The sequence below is a fragment of the Tenrec ecaudatus genome, chromosome 3 (assembly GCF_050624435.1).
Source record: "Tenrec ecaudatus isolate mTenEca1 chromosome 3, mTenEca1.hap1, whole genome shotgun sequence".
In the NCBI taxonomy this organism is placed as follows: Eukaryota; Metazoa; Chordata; class Mammalia; order Afrosoricida; family Tenrecidae; genus Tenrec; species Tenrec ecaudatus.
The window spans coordinates 26,865,561-26,887,040 of record NC_134532.1 but is presented as its reverse complement, the minus strand read 5'-3'; positions in this window follow the sequence as shown (position 1 = coordinate 26,887,040).

Sequence of the window (21,480 nt, the reverse complement as noted above, 5' to 3'; positions counted from 1 at the left end):
AAATTCTTCTCAGCCACCTTTGCCTTAACTTTAATTGCAAGGTGCTCTTGAACCTGTCATCTTTGATTGCATTCTCTCCAAGGGGCCCCTCCTAGCTCTAATGCCATTGGGTAGACCTCTGGAGCCCTCATAATCTTCCCTAAGCAGGGAAGGTGCTAGGTTGGGCCAAGAAGCCATCATCTCAAGAGGGAGAGAGAGAACTTTCTGCAGGCATGCTGTGGTGAGAGAGAGTGAGACACATTTGGTTTTGTTAGCCCCTGCAACCACAGAGTTCAGAATGAACTCATGGATTAGGGATTTGTCAGCTTCCAAAAATTTGTGAGCCATTTTCTTGAATGGAAACTATGAGCTGCCTGTGTGACCTGACTTGAGAGCTTCCTCCACTCCATGAGCCAGCAGCTTGCTGTCCCACCTTCCTATTTGGATTCCTCACTCCCTGCAACCTATTAGCTGACCAGAATCAACAACTTCACTTTGTGAGGCAGTGGACTGTTGTCTGACCTGATGATGTGGTTCATCAGCCTTTGCAAACACATTAATCAGGAGAATTCTACAGACTGATATCTGCTCTGTATATAGATTTGGGACATACCATCTTCCACATCTTGAAGAGGGATTTATTTACTTCATGACTATTTAGGTTTTTGAGATGCTGCAGAGCAAAACATGGACCATCTTGAACCTCTACCTCATAGGGACTGGTCTACTGATGCTCCTGGAAAATGAACTGTACTATTCATGGGTCAAGAGCTGCACCAATGGAGACAATGACCAGGGCAGAAGGGACACAGTGACAGAGCCAATGGTGATAGGTCCACAAAGGGCTCTTCAGCCAAGACAGTGGGACAGGCAGGCAAGATCAAGAAGAGGATATCCAAAAGGAGTTGAGAGGAGCCTATAAAGATAGAACTAAGAAATGAGCCTATGTTTAGAAGGAAAAATGTCTGATAGGGGACAGGGAAAACAGGCCTTCCCTGAAGAAGAGCAAATGTGCCTACATGGTTCTTTAATATGAATGCCAATGTGTAGCGTATTAATTCTGATACCAAATTACATTGTTACCAAACAAAACTGGTACCTGTGACTCTGGACTGTAATTAGTCCATGGCCACTGCATTAAAGTAATGAGCTGAGTTAGGAGCGGGCTGTGGCAAAGATACTGGTGTCATAACTGGAAAACTACTGGAGGGTACAAGTATGTTTAAACACTGCCTCATACAGGTATGTTTAAGCTCTGCCTCATTGACGGTTGATGCTGCATCTATAGTTAGAGGAGATGAGATGCTATCAACTATTTTTAAGCCAGTATTGCTACAAGGCCCATTTTAGATGCATTAATGAGAATGTTATTGTTTGGGAGAGTATGTAACATATCACCTCCAGAAAGAAGCATTAAAGAAACTTAATCAGACAAAAGTCCCATGGAATAGTGAACTTTCCTAAAGAAGTGATTTTATTTCTCCTTAAAAACTATGCATAGCGTATCATTTTGATGATTCTCAGGAGCTGGCCGTAGAATAATGAATTATGATTTGGAAGATAATGCAATCCAAAGCATCACCAATTATGTATTATATTGAATATCAATAGTTCAGTGTTAATCCTATGATCAATATATTCCTAATTTTTTCCAGCAAAATGTTGAAGTCAGAATCAAAGTTTATCTCTAATTTCTAATATTTCAAGTCTCCGCTTTTCCAATGAACTGAATCAGTATTATAAAGGTTCTTCAATTCCAGTAGGAAATACAGAAAAGGATAAAACACATCAGAATCACCTGAGCCTTGGTCATTTTCTTTGGTCCTTAGGGCACTGCAGGCAACTGGGGTGTTCTGTTTGTCTTATCTGGATCAGCTCTAATGCTGCTCACAAATTTCAATCTCTAATGAGGACATCCCCAAAGTAGTAATACCAGGCTCTTCTTCCTCCTTCCTCTAAGCGGCTGATAATGCACCATCTGCAGGCTGATGGGAGAATACAATGTGAGTAACACATAACTTGTAGTTTCAGATGCTGTTACTGTTCTTTCTTTCTTCTTAACACACAAAGTTCTCAATATTTTTAATGGTGCCCTTGTTGTGTGATGGTAAGTATGCTTATACCACGAGCAATAAAATTTAAACTCATAATTTTCAGACATGTGAATAAAAGATGACTTTATAACAAATAGAGATTGGGCAATCAAATATAAACGCCAACAAAAGAAAAAAATATCAATTACCTCACAGCATACAAAAATATCAATTCCTTACTGTGTGACTCTCAAGGAGAATGGCAAATTAAGGAACCTTGAAGATGACTGTTAATTAAAGCATCTGGAAACATTTTAAATGGGCTATATAAATAGCTATTATAAACTAAAGATTGACCAGAGGTACTACGCAGAATTCAGCCCACGAGAGTTGCTTAGAGGGAAATTCAACAATGCTGGAGCGCAGGAGGAACATCATAAAGTAAAGTAGGCACAGACTCATGGGGTTTGGAGGGGCTGGGGGATTTTGGCTAAACTCAGTGGAGGCCAGCTGGGGCTTGACCTTGGCCCTACCACTGTTTTTGCTGGAGCCCAGGACCATTTGGATCATGAAGGGCGGATTGTTCTCAACATAGCCACAGTTTGCCAACACCTGCCTTGGGGCAAGGACTGGACACTTGCGGCTCCTCTCTGTCCCCCACCCTCGCACTTGGAGGGGTGCAGGGCTGTGCAGGGAGCTTTTCTCAACACAGTCATGGCTTGCCAGCTGCCTCCTAGGAGCAGGAACAAAACCTGTGCAACTCCACTGGAGGGGATTGCAACTCAGATACATTGTTGTTTTGTTTCCATCTCTTCACTATATCCCCCCTCCTCCACCCCACACAGGCTCAGAGGGCTTGCCTTTTAACTCTTTTTCTCTTCCTTGTCTCTTTCTTCATCTCTCACACACTACTGCTAGCCTCCAGACCACTCCCCTTAGCCTATGCTGCAACACACCCAGGTAGGTGAGCTCCATTGCTGTGTAGCTAGCCCGAGTCTGGGAAGGCCCTCCACATTTCCACCAGGGGCTACTCTGCTCAACTCCTTACTGGGAAATTACTGCCTGGGTGCCAGGGGGGCATAAGACAGCTCCGCCAACACTCCTCAACGCTGAGGCAGAAACCTTCCCCAACCTCTGCAACACCAAAGCAGGCAACCCTTCTGGGTCACTCCACTGAGAGGGAAGCCACAGGAAGGTAAAGTGGTAGTTTAATTCCATAGTGAAATAAGCTATAGGCAGTTCAAAGAAGTACTCCTACAAGTCTCCCAGAGAGAGCCAGTGGCCTTCGTCTCCCTGAAAAATGGCACCTGGCTCATCTAAAACAAAACAACGCAAACAGCCATTAGCCCCAACGACCTCAATGAAAAAACAGGAGAAACTAAAGGCAATGCCAGAAGATGTCCTGACCATAATGACATGCATAGAGGAAACAGACATTGAACTGCCACGGAAAGAAATTTTCAGAATGCTACTTGGAGTCATAGAGGATATCAGTGAAACAATACAGAAAAAAGATGAAATGACAGAGGAGATAAAAGCCATAAATCAAAGAGAAATACAGGAGCTTAGGGAGGAGATAACAAAAACGAGTAGCAGACTCACGGATGTCCAGAAGCGACTGGAGGAATCAGAGAACTGCATCAGTGACTTGGAGGATCCCCAAGCAGACTTTAACAAACGCAAACAAAAGTCTAATCAGATCATCAGAAAAGCTGAAGAGCTATATCTGATACTATGAAGCAGAACAACATTAGAATTATTGGCATACCAGAGGAAGACACAACAAAGAAGTCATTTGCAACAATAGAGAATTCATGAAAGAAAGCTTCCTCAGGTTAATGAGTGAAAACCAGGCAACCGTTCAGGAGGCTGAAAGAACACCAGCAAGACTAGATCCCAAGAAGAAGTCACCAAGGCTCATAATAGTTAAATTATCCAACGTTGAGGAAAAGGAGAAAATCATGAGAGCAGCTAGGGAAAAACAAACAATCACATATAAAGCTTCCCAAATAAGAATCTTCTCAGACCTATCAGCAAAAGCTATGAAGAAGAGGAGAGAATGGAGTAACATATTCCAAAGAAGGAAAACAATGCAAACCCAAGAATACTATACCCAGCCAAATTATCGATCAAGATAGATGGAGAAGTAAGTATTCCCAGACAAGGAAAAACCCAAAGAATACATTAGAAGAAACCCATACCTACAAAAGATCCTAGACGACCCAGTATGGGCAGAAAAATAACACTCACCAAGCATAAATAAGAGACCACCACATAGAACAACCTCACCCAGAGGGCAAAAGAGACAAAACAGACCTCAAGATAACATTGACTTAAAGATAGACTTCAAAGGCTGCTGAGGTAAACTTTAGAAAATAAAAAAAAAAGGAAAAAAGGGGCATAGGGAAAAAGCTACAGTATAAAAACATTACCGGGCTGAGGACCAGGTAATATGATAGGGACCAGACCAAATACAGGGATACAAATGGTAGACACATAAAAAGGAGGTGGAGAAAGCAAAAAATAATAATTAAAAGAAAAGGATAGCCGGGGCACTGGGCACTAACCCACCCAAGGGGAGGGTATTATTTATATCTCCACAGGGAAAGAGGGACCAGACTTCAACCCGGTGCTCCAAGATGTCAATGCAACATGCCGGTGTGGAGTAGGGAACCAGTGGAGAGGTCTGGGTGGGTCAGTCCCAATACCAACTACTAAGTGGACACCTGCCCCTCCCCTCAGAAGCATTTATTTCAAAGGACAGCACTGAATCTACAGCTCCGAAAAAGAGGGACATATCTGATCAGAGCACACGGGAGCAGATGAAGGGGGCGGAGGAGAGAGTGGAGCACAGCAGAACTCAACAGACCCGGAGGTCAATGTTCCCAATGAGAGCAGCCAGGCAACAGAAAAGAGCACATGGCCTGCCCCACTATGGGACATGACGTCCCTCAGTGACCCATAGCCCTACAGGGGACAATACTGGAGATACAGTGTGGGAATTGCACCCGATCAAATCCTACCACACCGAGGCAAAATATTAAGGGGGTGCAACATAACCACAAGGGAGCTACAAGGTCCCCAGGGAATGTGGAAAGTATACTTTGGGGCCAGGACGTGGTGCCCCAACATACTGGACTGCAAAACACTCCTAAAGGCCAACAAACAATCCTTGAACTAACTACAAGCTTTTCTTTCTTGTTGTGTTTTGTTTTGTAGTTTTTGTCATTGGTTTGTTGTTTTTTGTTGTATATAGTTGCTTAGTTGTGCTCTGTCTTGTCTTGTGCATGTTATTATATCCGCAGTTCTGTCTAAATAAGATAGGCTGGATGAACAATTGGAGGAGAAAACAAGGGGACCGAGAGTTGCACGGGGACATGTGAGAGGGGAAGGTGGGGGAAAAGGTAGTGGTGTTAATAAACCCAGGGACAAAGGAACAACAAGCGATCTAAATCGGTGATGAGGAGGGGATGGGAGGCCTGGTTGGGCATGATCAAGGGTAATGTAACTAAGAGGAATTGCTGAGACCCTGGTGGGGATTGAGCATGATATTGGGACAGGAGGGCAGTCAAAGGAAACAGAGGAAAGAGCTGGGAGGCAAAGGACATTTATAGAGGTCTAGATAAAGGCATGTATATATGCAAATATATACATGAGGATTGGGAACTAGATCTATGTGCATAAATTTATAGGGTTAGCATTAAGGTAGCAGAAGGACATTAGGCCTCCACTCAAAGTACTCCCTCAATGCAAGAATACTTTCTATTAAATTGGCATTCTATGATGCTCACCTTCCCAACACAACCACTGAAGACAAAGAGGATGAACAACCAAATGTGGTGAAGAAAGCTGTTGGTGTCCAGCTATCAAAAGATATAGCATCTGGGGTCTTAAAGGCTTGAAGGTAAACAAGCAGCCATCTGGCTCAGAAAGAATAAAGCCCACCCACATGGAAGAATTACACCAACCTGTGTGACAATGAGATGCTCAAGGGATCAGTTATCTAGCAACAAAGAACAAAAAAGTCATATCATTGTGTTCTCACCTCCATGATACGACCTCTGAAGACCAAGTGGGTGCATAAGCAAATGTGGTGAAGAAAGCTGATGGTGCCCGGCTATGAAGAAATATAGCGTCTGGGGTCTTAAAGGCTTGAAGGTAAACAAGCGGCCATCTAGCTCAGAAGCAACAAAGCCCACATGGAAGCAGCACACCAGCCTGTGTAATCACAAGGTGTCAAAGAGATCAGGTATCAGGCATCATCAGAACAAAAAATCTTACCATAGTGAATGAGCTGGGAGTGCGGAGTAGAGACACAAAGCCCATTTGTGGGCCACTGGACATCTCCTTACAGAAGGTTCTTGGGTAAGAGATGAGACAGTCAGGGTGCAATATACCAACAATGAAAAATCCAACTTTCATCTAGTTCCTAAATTCCTCCCACCCACCCCTCAACACACACACACTGTCATGATCCGAATCCTACCTTGCAATTGCAAGTCTGACTAGACCAGAGGATGTACACTGGCACAGATGGGAACTGGAAACACAGGGAATCCAGGGTGGATGATCCCCTCAGGACCAGTGGTGTGAGTGGCGATACTGGGAGAGTAGGAGGAGGGTGGGGTGGAAAGAGGGAATCGATTTTAAGAATCTACATGTGACCTCCTCCCTGGGGGACAGACAGCAGAAAAGTGGGTGAAGGGAAACGTGGGACCGAGCAAGATATGACAAAATAATAATTTATAAATTATCAAGGGTTCATGAGGGAGGGGGAGGTGGGGAGGGAGGGGAAAAAATGAGGACCTGATGCCAGAGGCTTGGGTGGAGAGTGGGTGTTTTGAGAGGGATGAGGGCAACGAATGTACAGATGTGCTTTACACAATTGATGTATATGTGGATTGTGATAGGAGTTGTATTAGCCTCTAATAAAAAGATTTTTTTAAAAAAGAAAGTAAGTGTCTAGAAAGGAATGAAGGCAACATATGTACAAATATGCCGGATGCAACCGATATATGGATTGTAACAAGAGTTGGAAGTGTCCCGAAAAAAATGATCTTTTAATTTAAAATAAACTAAAGATTATCTTACAGAGGAACTATAAATTGTGCAATCACTTTAGAAACACTTTAAAACTCACCATCAAGTAGAGTTAGACGCATAAGTTGCAGATAGGACACAGGAGAGCAGAGCTCCCGAGACCCTAAAGCCATGACCGGAAGCTAATGGGTGTGTACCTCTGATCTTGAGGATAGCAGGCCAACTCTTAACACATGTCAAAACCAAGGCTCCATAATAAACACTTATATGACATCTATGAGTTTGATATATATGAAATATTATATATATATAAATGAAGAAGTATACATCCCCCAATAGTGAGTGCACTTTTGAATCCCAATATAGATAATGTTGTTAATGTAGTATTTTTTGTATTACTTAATGCAGTTACATCACGGTTCTCAATCTATGGTTCGAGACCCCTTTGGGGGTCGAATGACCCTTTTACAGGGGTTGCCTGATCCATAACAGTAGCGAAATTACTGTTTTAAAATAGTAACCAAAGTAATTTTATGGTTGGGGGATCACCACAACATGAGGAACTGTATTAAAGGCTCGCGGCATTAGGAAGGTTGATCATCACTGAGTTAAGACAGTTGACCTATACAAGTTTTACAGTCTTTCTAGCTATGTCCCCTTAACTTCTTCCAAATTACTTATGTGGGTTTGTCGCCCACCAATGTGAACGAGGAAAGGAGCCCATCATAGTGGTGACTGTTGAACTGCTAACTGCAAGTTCAGCAGTTTGAAACCACCAATTTGTCCTCTAAAGCAGATGGGGCTTCCTTCTCCCACGAGTGATATGGCTTTCTACTCCGCTACAGAGTGACAGCCTTGGAAACCCACGGGGATTGTTCTACCCGGTCATACAGGCTCGCTATGAGTCAGTGTTAACTTGATGGCAGTGAGTTTGGTTTTTTGTTTGTTTGTTTAAGCCTTGTAGTTATGTAAATAAACGGTCTGAAACCTAACCTGAGAATTAGTCAGATTGGAAATCATATTAGGACTAATTGAGTCATTTCAGAGACAGAAATTGGGATCTCACAACCATCAAAAAAATGAGCCAGGAGTAGGGGGCTGTGGATCCTAGATTCTTGCATTGAAACTCTTCAATCCCAAAGACAGAGAGCTGTGACACAAGAGAGAAAGTGATGGGGAGAAGCAGCAACACAGACATGGTGGCAGCAGAACCAAGAGACTGAGACAGAACAGTGGGATTCCCGGGCCACAGGACAAGGGTTGAGTGCCTTTGGGCAGAAGGTTAGTAAGTAAAGTGAGGTACATATGATTACTTATGTGGAGAACTAGATTTGCCACCCTACAAAGAGCTGAGTGTGTTTGGTGTGAGGCTAAGGTACAGAGTGAGCATTTATCCACAGAACTAAAAGACCTTTGTAATGTTTGCACATTTAGGACAGAAGCCAGGGGTTTGCAGGGCCTGACCTCACCTGCAGGGATGGCTGTCAAGATGCTGTCCCAAAGAACTGTACCTTGAGTCATTTCAGATCCCTCCCAAATTGTGTGTTAGAGTAGAAAAGTGACCCTTTTGTCAAATATAAATTCAGGAAACCATTAATTAAACTTTAAGAGACAAAAAAAGACACACACATACCGTATGGAAAAGGGGGGCCATTAGTAGGAGGTGAAAATGCAATTGAGGATTCAGTCGGGACCCTGGATAATAGGGCACAGAACAAAAGGCATGTCGCAGATCACGATTGGTGGCAGATCAATACATCGCAGATACAGGTGGGACTGTAGCAGCAGGAATGACATCATAATTAGGACCTGCACATTATTAGATAGAAAAAATTACAAGATTGGCCCAGGGCCTTCAAACTGAGGCAGTCAAGGTCAGACTCATGACAATGACTCCTGTGCTGTCCTCAGTAAGATGAGCTCCATCAAGGATACATCTAGGCAGGCCCTTGGAGGGAGCTGGCTGGAGAGGAGTGCAGGCAATCTACTTTCTAAGGCATTCTCCCCAAGGGGAAGATGATCTACATTCTGGGTTAATGATAAGAAAGAATTCAATGGAGGCTTAATCAAAGTGGGGAAGCAGGAAATGGACAGTTGTCATGTCATCAGCAGTGCAAACCTAAAACCCAACTCACTGCCACCAAATGGATTCTGGTTATAGCGACTTTTAAAAGAAGGTGGAACAACCCTTTGTGCATTTCCGAGGCTGTAACTTTTTATAAGATTAGAAACACTGTCTTTCTCTCCAGGGGTGACTTGTAATTCTGAACCACGGACCTTGCAGTTAGCTGTCCAATCTGTATCCACTATGCCACCAGCTTTTTGAAAATCAGAGTGCTCACAATTTAAGTTCTAATACAATTATTAAACGGTTACGTAACCAGTGCATTCTATCATACAGCGACATGCACAAAGAACTTGGACCCTGACTATTGGGGCAGCCTGGGCCCTTGTACACTGGTGTTTTCCTGGGTTCAGACCCCAGAAAGCCTGGATCCCTCCTGCTTCCCCTCAAGCTCCTCCACCTAGCGACGCCCCTAGGAACTCCAGAGTTGCTCAACCTGTTTGGTGTCAGGTGAATGGATTTGGTTCAGAACCCCATCAGAAGTTGAAATCCTTCCTTGTGATGATTCAATGTGCAAGACAGATTTCTAGCTCCCTAGACTGGACCATATTTGTCTGTGGCAAATCTTTGTTCTGAAACAGAAGAGGAGGCAATGCTAAGAAAGGCATGTCAGGTTGTTAGCCTGCACTTCCTGTGCTAAATAGTGACCACCCCCAACCCTCGGGATCAAAGTCAAGCTCCAGTCTGAGGGTGTTTACATTAAACAAGCACTCACCCTATCTTTACAGTGCAATTTTACTAATTTCTCAAATATCATTATCAATTTTGGATCCACATCCTATATATACAATATTTATTTTTAGAATAAAGTAGAAGTATTTAAGGCCTCAACATTCTCAAATTCCATTGAAGATAAATATCTTCTTTTCACCAGCAATCTAACTGAAGAAGAATATTTTATGAAGAATTTGCTTTACCAGTCCCTACTGCACCTCAGACCATAACCCTTGACATATTTGGCTAAAGTGATCAAGCTGAATCATGGTCATGTATGCCACTCCAGCCAAGTGTAACCCAAGTTTGTCCTGCTCCAATCCCCTTGCATCCTGGGTACTCTTTACAACATATCTATTGTGTGTGAAGAGATGCCTATGGTTGGGTAGCCCATTTATGCACAATAGTGAGGTAAGTAGAGAAACTTGCTTTAGAGGTGGACAACAAGAGACAGAGGGACACCAAAGGACATCCTAGAGGTACGTTGGGCAAGACAAAGATATTCTAAACAAAAAAAACAAGTCAGGGGAATCCTTATTTACTACTCTCTTAAGCTCTTATGTTTACGGATGTCTAATTTTAAAGCCTTTCGGAAAGTCTGCAGCCTACAGTCAAGGAATGTCAAGGGGTAGGTAAATAGGTGATGCCCAGAGCAAAGGTAAGGGCAGAAGCTTAAAAGAACAAGATGGTGTCACTCAGTGACTAAGGGCGACACAGGGGACAGCACAGGAGACACAGTGTGGGAATTGCACCAGACCTGATCCCACCACACCAAGGCGAAGCACTGGGGGAGAGCAGCAGAACAGCAAGGGAATGGAGTGGCAAGGTCCCCAGGGAATGCTGAAAGTGGACTTTGGGGCCAGGGCGTGGTACCCCAACAGACTGGACTGGAAAATGCTCCTAAGGGCCAGCAAACGATCCCTGAACTAACTACAAGCTTTTCTCTTGTGAAGTGTTCTGTTTTGTTCTTTGTCAGTGGTTTGTTTTTGTTGTTTTGTTGTCTGGTTGTATACTGTTGCTTTGTTTTCCTCTGTCTTCTTTTTGTGCATGTTAGTGTCTCCACAGGGCTGTCTGAATAGGACAGGCTGGATGAACTATCTGGAGGAAAAACAATGGGACCGACAGTTCAGGGGGGACTTTGGGTGGGGGGTTAGGGGGGGTAAAGAAGTGGGGTTAACAAACACAGGGACAAGTGAACAACATGGGACCCCAAATGGTAGAGAGGGGGGAATGGCAGGCCTGGTGGGGAATGATCAAGGGTAAGGTTGCGTAGAGAAGAGGTATACTCTAGCCCAGGTGGCAACGAAGCATGGTAGTAGGACAGGAGGAAAGTCAAGGGAGATGGAGCAAAGAGCTAGGAGTCAAAGTGCATTTATGAAGGTCTAGACAAAGACATGTACATGCAAATATATATAGGAGGATGGGGAAATAGATCTATGTGTCTATATTTATAGGGTAAGCATAAAGGTGGTGGAAGGACCTTGGGCCTCTACTCAAACACTGCCTCAATGTATGAATACTTTCTTTTATTTAATTGGAACTCTATGATGCTCACTCTCCCGACACAACGGCTGGAGCCAAAGTGGGTGAACAAGTAAATGTGGTGAAGAAAGCTGATGGTGCCCGGCTATCAAAAGAGATAGTGACTGGGGTCTTAAAGGCTTGAAGATAAACAAGCGGCCATCTAGCTCAGAAGCAACAAAGTCCACATGGAAGAACACACCAGCCTGTGTGATCGAGTGGTCCCGAAGGGATCAGTTATCAGGCATCAAAGAACAAAAAAATCATATCGTTGACTGCACACCTCCATGATAGGATCGCTGAAGACAAATGGGTGCATAAGCAAATGTGGTGAAAGCTGATGGTGCCCGGCTATCAAAAGAAATAGTGTCTGGGGTCTTAAAGGCTTGAAGGTGAACAAGCGGCCATCTAGCTCAGAAGCAAAAAAGCCCACATGGAAGAGGCACACTGGCCAGTGCGATCACGAGGTGCCAAAGGGACGAGGTATAAGACATCATGCAAAAAAAAAAGATATATGTGTGTGTATATATATATATGTGTGTGTGTGTGTATGTATATGTATATATGTGTATATGTATGTATATGTATGTATATGTATGTATGTATATATATATATATATATATATATATATATATATATATATATATATATATATATACCATATTGAATGAAGGGGGAAGTGCAGAGTGGAGACCCAAGGCCCAAGTGTTGGCCAATGGAGATCCCCTCACAGAGGGGTTCAGGAGAGGAGATGGGTCAATTAGGGTGCGAGGTAGTACCGATGAAGAACACAGCTTTCCCCCAGATCCTGGATGCTTCCTCCCCCCAACTACCATCATCCGAATTCTACCCTGCAGGGCTGGATAGGGCAGAGGCTGTACACTGGTACATATGAGGGCTAGAGGCACAGGGAATCTAGGGTGGATGATACCTTCAGGACCAAGGGTGTGAGGGGCGATGCTGGGAGAGTGGAGGGCAAGGGGGTTGGAAAGGGGGAACTGATTACAAGGACCCACATGTGACCTCCTTCCTGGGAGAGGGACGGCAGGGAAGGGGGAGAAGGGAGACTCCGGATAGGGCAAGATATGACAAAATAACGATGTATAAATTACCAAGGGCATATGAGGGAGGGGGGAGCGGGGAGGGAGGGGAAAAAAAAGAGGACGTGATGCAAAGGGCTTAAGTGGAGAGCAAATGCTTTGAGAATGATTGGGGCAGGGAATGTATGGATGTGCTTTATACAATTGATGTATGTATATGTATGGATTGTGATAAGAGTTGTATGAGCCCCTAATAAAATGTTAATAAAAAAAAGAACAAGTTCAAGTCAAAGATAAGGAAATAAAAGAAACCCGTGAGACCCCCCCCCAAAAAAAAAAAAAAGAACTAGATGGATCCAGGAAAGAGATGACTGAGCAATCATTGTGTCATCTTGGCCCAGATTCTGGATTCCAAGCTTTCTAGTTAATGTTGACCAATAGAAAACAACACACATTGTAGAAGAGAGCTTATTGGCTTGGGTTCTAAGATGTCCCATCCATAGTCTCAGGTGTGCGTGACTATTTGTCAAGATTAGTGTAAATCATTTATCGCTCTACACCGAGAAGGCAGCTGCAGGGATCTAGAGGATCTAGTCAGAGCAAGTGATCTATGAGAGTTGAGTGGGTTTCAGGATGCTCAGAAGGTCTATAAAAAACTGAATCAAAATTAACGTCCAGAGAAATTTCAAGGGTAATGTAAGACAGATTAAAGTTGAAGACTCTGGCAACTAGACAGCAGAGTATTCACATAGTATGAATAAACACGTTTATGTTTTTTTTCTAAGTTCAAGTTATTGGGTGAAACCTTACAATGGTTATGAGAGTACACTTACATTTTCTATGAGACCAGTAATAACCTGTTAACAAGGTGAGATGATACTTCAAGAAAACTGTAGAGCAATAGTGATAATGGATTTTCAAAAACATGAAAAAGTTCATAAAAATATTGGTAATTGAGTCAGGGAACACATTAAAATAATTATATATGATGATTAATTGAAATATGTCCCACAGTAGTTAGTTGACTTACCATAAGAAAATAAGCACTATACTATACCAATTAATGTAAAAAAAGAATTAATATCTAAACCTGGCCGATAAACACATGTGGGGTTAATTGAAGGGCAGAAGGATAAATGGCCTGGTGAGCCTCGCCTTTCTCCTGTCTCTTTCTAATGGTGGGACCAGGGTGCAGGTGCCTTAGCCAGTTCCCTGCTTCAGCTAGCAAGGCTCACTTCCTGCAAGTTATCCCTGAGGAGAAGACAAATGGATCTACCCCAATGCAGCCCTGCGTGCTGGAACACCCGTGTGGAGACCCCTGCTAGCACTGAGATGGTTACACATCCACTGATTCAGCTTTCCTTCTGCAGTTGGCATCACTGTGTCTGTTTTGAGAGAGAGATGGAGGAGAACTTTGTGGATTGGTATGAACACATGGGTTCATATTGGGCTTATTAACTTGGGCAGCACTAGGTTTGGATGTTTTCTTGATGTGCACTTACCATTTATATAAAACTCTCTTTTATTCATGAGTTTCTGAGGATTTGTTTCTCTAAAGTACCCAGACTATCACACATACTAAACAAATCAAAGGCTTTCCATGCTAAGAAAAAAATCTACAAATCTAACATAAAACAGATAATATAGCTCAGTATGTAAATAAGCTAATATACAGTCCTAAAAAAAGAAAAAGTCAAAATGTCACACTTAGAGGAGAGAGAAAAAACATCATGCCACCTCAGAAAAAGGACAAACATAAATGTACACTTTTACCAATGATATTAAAAACTGACTGTATGTTCTAACTACAGCAATGAGATTAACATTTGTAAAGGAAGAGACTTCCAAAAAGAAATACAAATTCCTCTAATCATAATTTAGTTATCATATCCATAAAATATTAACGACATGCCGTACATAGCTAATAAATATTAAAATGCTGTAGGCTACATTTCAACACACAGTAATAACTTTTGGTACTTAACTCACTAACCATAATTGCTAATCAGGAGGGTAAAGGGAAAATGGTGGGAGAAAGGAAACTGATCACAATGATCTATATATAACCCCCTCCCAGAGCGATGGAAATCAGAAGCGTGTGAAGGAAGACATCAGTCAGTGTAAGACATGAAAAAATAATAATAATTTACAAATTATCAAGGGTTCATGAGGGATAGAGGGGAATAAAAATGAGAAGCTGATAGCAAGGGCTCAAGTAGAAAGAAAATGTTTTGAGAATGACTATGCCAACAAATGTACAAATGTGCTTGACACAATGGATGGATGTGTGGATTGTGATAAGAGTTTTACAAGGCCCCAATGTTTTAATTTAAGAAATACAGCATGATCAAAATTACAGCATTTATCTTACAGAAAAGGAAGTGCAAAATTATTCAGATCAGAACCCTAAAGCAGGGAACATGCTTCCACCCATTTTGTGATGATGTCATGGATTTAGAGTCCTATAGTTTTCTAGTGTTGAAGGTCCTCATATACTGATGAATTAATGAACTAAAACAAGAAAATTCTATGCACATATTAGAGTGAATATATATGGATTTACATATATAGACACGCATATATGTATATGATACACACATGTATATTAAGCTGGACAGCAAAAAGGATTGATGTTCACCCAAAAACTGAAGTTTGGGGACTTGAACACCCTGAGCCATGGATGCTCCAGCTAGCATTGGACCCATGAGCTTTCAGTTGAGCTGGGCTGGGTTCTCTTGATAAAAGTTTACTTCTTGATATGAAGCACTTTGTTATGCACATGTCAGTGTCTATAGTTGTATTTTTCTAGACAACCCAGCCTAACGCAGGTCTCCATCATATTGGTGTCCTATGAGGGCGAAAAGGTGTATCTGACAAGCTGCTCTTGGAGAAAGGCACATCACCAGGAAGTCTGAAAAGATGATCAACAATTCCGACACCGAGCCAATCCTATGTTTCTCCAGGGCTGTGGATTTGGGGTGGGTGTAAATCTATTTATAATAAAAGTATCCTGTTAAGCTTGTAAAAAACACAGAACACTTACAAGGCACAACACACACATATTCTCTGCACCAAATGTCAACACTCACATTTATAACATGTAAAGAACTTAGTAGACTCATGGTCACACTTGATGTAAGAAGTTAGTATAACACTAAGAGCTTTATATTCATGGGGGAAGCATGACATGCACACTGCGGACAGGAAATTACACACTCGTTTATGTAACAAGTATTCCCATTACTCAGCCGACTTACTACAGTAGCATCAATGACTATGTCCCCCCCCCCACACACACACACACATATATTTTCCTTTTTAATGAAAATAGTCATACCTGATGCGGCCAGGTTTCTAAAAGATTCCATCATCACATGTCTATGGAGTTTCCTCTGAAAAGGATCCAGCAATGCCCATTCTTCCTAGAAGTCCACAGCCACCCCTTCAACAGCCACAGTGCCTAAAACACCCATAGACTCTGGTTCAGCAAGGTACCATGCATTCCACTATGTGAGAGGATGAAGATGACAGTCCTGGGAAACAGAGGCCTCACATGGGGATTAGACACAGGGGTCTTGTTCTACTAAGGTTGACCATCAGGGTCTAGCTACCAGCCTCATCCCTTCTAGACCAGCGGTTCTCAACCTGTGGGTTGACACCCCTTGGGGGCTGAATGACCTTTTCATAGGTGTCGCCCAATTCCTAACAGTAGCAAAATTACAGTAATGAAGTAGTAATGAAAATCATTTTTTGGTTGGGGGGTGAGTACACATGAGAACTCTATGAAAGGGTCGCAGCATTAGGAAGGTTGAGAACCAATGCACTAGACATACTTCCTCACTAATTACATGCTATCCCAACAACTGCATGCTTCTAGCATTATGCGTTTATCTCTGTACAGTTTGTCTGTGACCAACTGCAACCTTAGTCCTCACTGTATGGTGCAGAATAGAAAACAGTCAGAACACATAATTAAATCAGGCAAATGATCAAAATAAAAGCCTCTATTGCACATTCACATCCTCTCTTCTATTGGAGGGAGGATAGAAATTCACCACCTTGCACAGGACCAACCAGAATATTTATCAAAACATGAAGCACAGGGTGAAAGCAAGATAACAAGTAGGAAACACTGCAGAATTTGTTGTTTTTCCCTTTAGCCTCTCCTTACCCACTGGAGAGCTGCAGGTGTGAACTAGCAAAGTAGCAACCAAAGGCCTGGATTCATGGTATCCTCTTGGAAAATTCTACGTCATCAAAAGCTGGCATATTACCTACTGAAAGAGATGATTATTTGGGGAATTATGAAATTTTCTGAAGTGTTTCTATGTTACTCGCCTACTTTTCAGTCACTCTACAGTTGCCCTCTTGTGTATTTTGTACCTTTGTGGAGATAGGCCAAGCTATTGAAAAGGGCAAGAGGGCAAGAGTAAAAGGCAACAATAGAATATAGATATCCTTAATAAAAACTTCCTTCTAAAAAAAAAAGATATCCTTAAAATCGTCCCACTCTGAGACACAAAGCTACTGTCATGTAATTATTATGGACTGCTCCCCTCCAAAAATACTGAATACACACATCAATACACACTGAGCTCATAGGATATACAGACAAAAGAGCACAATATGGGCAGTATCATAATAGCATGTCCTTCTTTTTGCTGATTGGGAAAATGTATTTAGGTTCCAATTTTCTTATAAGTCGACTGAACTTCAATGCATTTGCCTGTTAAACTGTGTTAGGATTCTAGGACTTACACACCAGGCCTTGAATGGGCCACTGTAAGATTTTTCACATTTGCAGCTCATGGAAGGCAGACTAGCTGAACATGATGACCACTAGCATTCTCTCAGCTGTGGGACTGGCCTCTATGACTTGTCAGACTTTTGTTCCCACATTTTGTCAGGAGAGACCATTCCCTGGAGAAGGACATCTATGGGGGGCAAGGCCAGCCCCCCACAACTAATCATGGGTTCAGTAAGCGCATTGTATGGTTAAGATACATAAGGATTATAATAAAGTCATAGAGAGCATGAGAGATAAGAGATTGAAATAATGGAGTTAGACACATTTCATGGTAGCATGCTCACCTCATGGACGACCATGATCTTAGCAGCCAGGTCCACACACAGCATGAGCCGAGGGCAGGAGAGCAAGGTGAAGTGCATCGATTTATCGGTCCCAACACGTAGCTAACGGAGGCTTATAGCTAGTTAGGGGGCATGATTACAGGTAACCAGACGTCACAGGAAGGGGCTGAACCATAGTCACTACAAGTAATAGGAGGGGGGATAGACAATGGCCATAGGAGTAACAGGAAGGGGATGAGCTAGGGGTGAACACATGATGGGAAGAGGAGGGACTAAGGGTATACATGTGACAAGAAGGGCAGCTCCCTAGACTCAATATGGCAGCCAAACCTTGATCACCCGTGAGTGGGCTTGACTTCCCTGGGTTCTCCTTCAGAGAAACAATTTAGTACTCTCCTTATCAGAAGAGAGTGGGCCCTGCTTGTTGTGGGATAAACAGTAGTGTCTGCTTATTCTGAATGGCTGATAACCCTTAGGGAGAATATCCCCTACTTCTGTTGACCCCCAAGTGTAGTCATTTGACGCAAGTAAAAGCAGCTAAGTTTGGCATGTATTTGGGGGAGACAACTTGGGAGAAATCCTCTGTTTCCCCAGACATTGTGCTTGGTAAGGGAGAGATTGGTAAAGAAGGGAAAGGCCTTCCAACAAAATGGATCAACACAGGGGCTCAAACATGGGACATTTGTGAGGATGGTGGAGGACAGGGCAGTGTGTCATGCTGATATATAGAGGGTTTTAGGGGATTGGTATGGACACAATGACACCTAACAACAACATAGAAAAGGCTGCACTTTGATGCTAATATTTCACGGCATCGCCAACGAGCTATAATATAAAGTCACATGAACTGCACGATCAATCTACAATTCTTCTACAACAGTGTAACGTAGTGTCAATCCAATAAGCCTTTCAAAATCTCATCTACAGCAATGCACCAGGTGACATGTTTTAAAGGCTTCCAAAGCCAAAATTTCGTTCCTTTATGATGAACAAAAACAAAATGTAGTGCTGTCAAGTAAATTCTAACTCATTTTGACCTTCTAAGAGGGAATGAAAGTGCTCATTAGTGTTTCCAAGACTGAAGAGCACAAATAGTCTCGTTGTCCTCCCTTGATTGGCCTGGTATGCTGGAGACACCGAGGGTCTAACCAGCAACCAATCGATTAAACCAGTGAACCACTAGGGTCTCTTTCACACAACATGTTCGTGATAAAACCTTGCATTTATTCAGCAACCACGATTCTGAAGCAATTTCCAAAGAGATTTAGACACATTGGTTCATTTAGCCTCTTGTCTCTTTTAAGCAGATGTTGCTTCTAATGGGATACAGCTGAGGAAAGTCATGAACCATTAAGTCCATGTTCAGTATTGCTCAAATGGTAAGCTGTTGAATCGAGTCAGCATGCAGGTCCATGTGCCTGGCAACTACATTTCTGTTCATATGCCGATAGTCTGTATTCTGTCAGTCATCAGTTACAGAGATGATCTAGACATCTTCTGAATAGCACAAAGAGGAGACAAAGAAAACAATCTATTCAATTCAGTTAACTGGAACTCAATTTCCTGGAAAAGCCAGGGCTCTCAGACAATACAGCTTACCTCAGGCCCGTAGAGCTGGCTCTTGCATTTATCAGACTGATTGAAATAATATAACACCCAGGCAAAGCATGGAGGAAATCAAAAGAAAACAAGACCAATCTGTTCAGAGAGGGCACACCATTCCAAAACCAACAGAGTTCTACCCTGGACACATGAGGTGGCTATGAGTTAAAAATGACTCCACAGCAACTAATAAGAACAGAAGGACAAGGTCAAATGGTAACAACTTGTATGAGAAATGCAACAAAGGTGGAGCCTAAGCATTAACACATGCATATTTACATTTCGTGAGCTAATGTAGGAGAAATAAAATGATCACTTTAGGAAATAGGAAACACTAGCCAGAGAACCCCGGAAGGATAAGGAAATTCTAACAACGTGGGAAGGTTCTGTGATGAGTTTGCAAATGCTCAGTTCGATTTCCATTTCTCAAACATACAAGCAACGAAGTCAAAGGGCATCCAGGTCTTCATGGGCAGGAGAGGGAAACTCCATGGTCACCCACCAAATGAAAAGCTCATTAGCAATAAGCATTCATGGAAAATCCCACACAAGAAAAATAAATGGAGCCTGAAGAAGCACTAGCAAGAAAGTCAAACAAAAGAGGCAATAGTTACAAGAAATGCAAACGAGGACTTTCAGGTTTATGACCAATATGTGAAGAGCCCAAAGTCACCATTTCAGTCTCAGATCAAAAAAGCTGACCATGTTGAAGTCAGAGTACGGAGGTCACAGGGCATGGTTTTCATGTTTTAATGTTGTACATTTAAAAAAAACAGTCATTGGGTCAATTCTGATTCAAAACATCCCTAAAGAGCAGAGTAGAATAGGCCCTGTGTGTTTCTGAAACCACAACTCTTTAAGGGAGTAGAAAGTCTCATCTTTTTACTGTGGACCAGTTAGTGGCTTTGAATGGCTGAATATGTGGACACATGTTCAACACATAGCCCACTACATCACCAACTCAACACAGAGCCCATTACATCACCAACTCAACACATAGCCCACTACCTCACCAACTCAACACAGAGCCCACTACATCACCAACTCAACACAGAGCCCACTACCTCACCAACTCAACACATAGCCCACTACTTCACCATGGGTGCACAGTGTTGTTATAAAACAACAGTGAGAAAACTAGAGGGCAACTAACATCAAGAAAGGCATTCTCTTCAATGCCTCTAATTAATTAATCTAATTAGGACACAGCACAAACATCTGTCCTCAAAACAGAGGGGAGGTGAAAATAGGTACTCTCCTAGCTGATTTCCACTGTGAAATCATTCTCTGTATCTGCCTATGGGGCCCTTTTGTTCAGTGGTGGTTTTAATCATCTGCCCTTAATAGTCTAATCAATTCAATTCATTGACAACAGTGATTTGAAGGACGTGATGGACTTAACTAAGGGATAGCCCAAAAGACTTTACTCCAGGAGGACAAAATACCAGACCACAGGGCATCAGGTGGGGGTGTACTTGTTATGTTTTAAGGATAGGCAAACCCCAGGTTGACCAAATAAATTTTAATAAGGATAAATGATGTCAGAAAGTTGTATCACTGCCACTTCAATGAAGAAATACAAAGAAGACTGGAATCTATAAAAAAGTAGCATGTTCCAAAACAACTCTCCTCCACAAATAATCACTTCCGAAAACTGTCACAAACATTTTTTTGCACTTCACAAGAGTCCACAAAACATGAATCTAATTGCATTTAGCCTCAAATAGGTAATAAGTGGTCAAGAACAAGGTCTGGCGTTGTCCACAACATAACTCCCTGCCACCACGTTTGGTCCAACTCACAGCAGAGCTATCACACAGAGTAGAACTCCCTATAGTTCTCCCAAACCTGTACATCTTTACTGGAGCAGGCAGACTCATCTTCTCCTGCACATTTTTGGTGAGTATGAACAGCTGCCCTTGCAGTCAGCAACCCAATATTTAACCCACTGTGACAAAAGCGTTCCTTTGTTCATATACCCCATATGCAATAAAGTATCATTATAGGAACTCATGAAAGACCTACAGAAAAATAAAGGCAGCCCCAGAAAGGCCCACCAATTTGTAAGGGAAGCTAATTCATGACACATCAGGCCACACAGGGCTCTGCCTGCAAGCACTCACACTTCAAGATGCAGTTCCTTAAATGGAGTCCCTGAGTGGTGAGAGCAACTGAGTGCTCAGCTACCAAACAAAAGATTGGAGACTGAAGGCAACCTTAGAAGAAATCAGCCAACTTCTGAAGTTAGCCAATGAAAATCTTACAGAGTATAATTTTACTCGGAAACCACATATGGTCACCATATAGAATCATATGGTAGGCAAAATGATTGAT